Source organism: Capricornis sumatraensis, chromosome 18 (assembly GCF_032405125.1).
Source record: "Capricornis sumatraensis isolate serow.1 chromosome 18, serow.2, whole genome shotgun sequence".
Taxonomy (NCBI): domain Eukaryota; kingdom Metazoa; phylum Chordata; class Mammalia; order Artiodactyla; family Bovidae; genus Capricornis; species Capricornis sumatraensis.
In genome coordinates, this window is record NC_091086.1 from 28,697,812 (window position 1) to 28,700,349 (window position 2,538).

Sequence of the window (2,538 nt, forward strand, 5' to 3'; positions counted from 1 at the left end):
TTTTTATAAGCCTGCATTAGTTGATTCTTTCCCTTTTAAGGTACCTTCCCAGAATTCCCACCCAACAACTTCTTACATTTCATTAGTTGGAACTTATTTACGTGACCATATCAAGCAGCAAACAAAGCTGGGAAACATAGTCTCACTACTGAACCCGGTGCTATCTGAATTAAATCAGGGTTCTGCTACTAGACAACAAGGGGATATGAAAATTGGTTGGGCAATAAGCAGCCTCTGACCAGAGAAGGGCTGTAAATTTTATTGAGAATCAACTCCCTGCCAGACATTTCACATAAATTTTCTCATTTAATCCTCATAACAACCCAGAAAGATTTGAAAATTAACATTACATTTACATATAGGATCAGAGAGAATAAGCAACCCAGCTCCTCACAGGGGAAACATTTAAATCAGATCTAACTTCAAAACTTGAACTCTATAGACAACCATTCAGCCTTCAAAGTTTCCTCCAAGGAAAAATATTTTGCCAAAATTCAAACACCATGTACATCTTTAAGATTTCTCTTATATTAATACTTAAAATCATTTCTCAATTTCTTCCCTGGAGAATGTGAAGGAATAACTTCAATTACTTTGTAAGACCTGCAGAAACAGAACTACAAACCATTTCACTGGTAACACTCATGAACACCCACACACATGTGTCACGCACTGATGTCTCTACACTTGCAGAGAATTTCCTAGCCTCTCTCTCTCTCCATAGGCAGAAAAGGTCATTTGTGCCTAAAGTAAACTGTTGATGTGATTAATACCTAGGCCTCAAACTCCAGACCCCGTTCCTGCAGCCACAGATTGTTTATACCAGAAAGAAGTGACGGACTTTATGTTTTCTATGCTTTTGATCCATTCTGACAGGAGGTGTGGCAGAGAACACAAAGGCACCGCATCAGAGCCCTATGCCTGCTGGGTCCACTCCAGCAGTCAGGGCGTGGGAAGAGTGAGGAGGTGCAAAGCAAGGGAGGAAGCAGCCAGAAAACAGGCTCTTAACACTTTGTGCTCAGCCTCAGTAGAAGCCTCTATGCCTGCCGCTTTCCTGTCTAAATGGAAAACAATCTGGATTTGTACCAACTCGGCATAAACTGTTGCTATTACGGTCTCTTCCTATGAAATGTCCCTCAGGACAAGTAGACTCAGTCCTGAAGGTGGGGCCCTCTGTGCTGTGCAGGCAGCCAGCACATCCAGACAAAAGGCTTTCCAAATGCCGTAGAACACTGCTCCCCCGCCCCACAGCCATAGGTCCTTTGGAAGGACTCGGGTCTTTTCTTCCCCTTGAGAGACACCACCTATGATCTATTAGGATTCTTTCCTGAGAGCTGATTTTGAGAAGAGAGAATAAGGACAACACAAAGGTGGACAAAGACAGCCTGGTGCTTAAAGGTGAACTTCACCTTTCCAGTTTTTTCTTTGGGATTGATCTGAAAATTTTCCATACACTTAACACGGCTTTTCTGAAGGAAACAGAGTTTTGATGACTGAGGAAAGAGGTCAAAGACAAGGCTTGGGAGGGGGTGGTATTTTCAAAGCACAGAAAGCGTGAGGAAGGGGACTGGTGAAGGAGGCAAGAGAGACATGGGAGAAGAGGCATCTGATAGTCAGGGTATGAGGGCAGGGGAAGACACCCAGGAAACGAGAGAGAGGACAGAACGGAAACCTTGGACATGCTATCTTTCCACTGCACAGCATTCCCTAGAACCGACACTGAGCCATAACAGAGAAGAGATTCTCAAGGGCTGAAACTACCAGGGGTTACATGGACTCCTAGCAGTGATGCTGGAGAGCAAAACTTAACACAAGGAAATACAGGATGAGGGTATTTCAGGCCAATAAGATAGGGAAAGAAGACTGGCTGGAATTTTTCCACCTACACTGAAGGCTTGTCCAAGGGGTTTGCATGCTCTCTATACCAGGCGGGAGCCATCCCTAACAAATGACATGAAGTCAGAGTGAAAGAGCCTCCAAATGGTGTTTTGGATGCATTTCAGTGCTTCTAGACCCTGGGTTCGATCCCTGGGTTGGGAAGATCCCCTAGAGAAGGGAAAAGCTACCCACTCCAGTATTCTGCCCTGGAGAATTCCGTGGACTGCATAGTCCATGGGGTTGCAAAGAGTTGGACACGACTGAGTGACTTTCACAGACCCAAGTATGTGGAGCCCTGGCCTGGACACCCGCTGAGGCTATAACCAGTCTCCATGGGATAAGGAGTCTGCATGGCCAAGGGGAGCTCACATCCCTCTTCTAGACCACTCTCTGGGCGCTGAGGATCCTGAAATTTCTCGCCCAAACATCCCTAAGCCTGCTTACTGGGCCTGTGAGGGCCTCTTCCCACATCTGTCCTACTGAGAATGGCCTGCAGAGCTGGTGAATGCCACATAAGCCACAGGGGCTGCTAACTGAAGGGGACAGTGGACAGAACTAGGTTTTGGTACACCAGGCTCCTGTAGTATTGGGTGGAGTTGCTGCTGGGAAGGGTAAAAGATGAGTGATATCTGGGAACCAGATTTTGAAAGGTCAGAATGT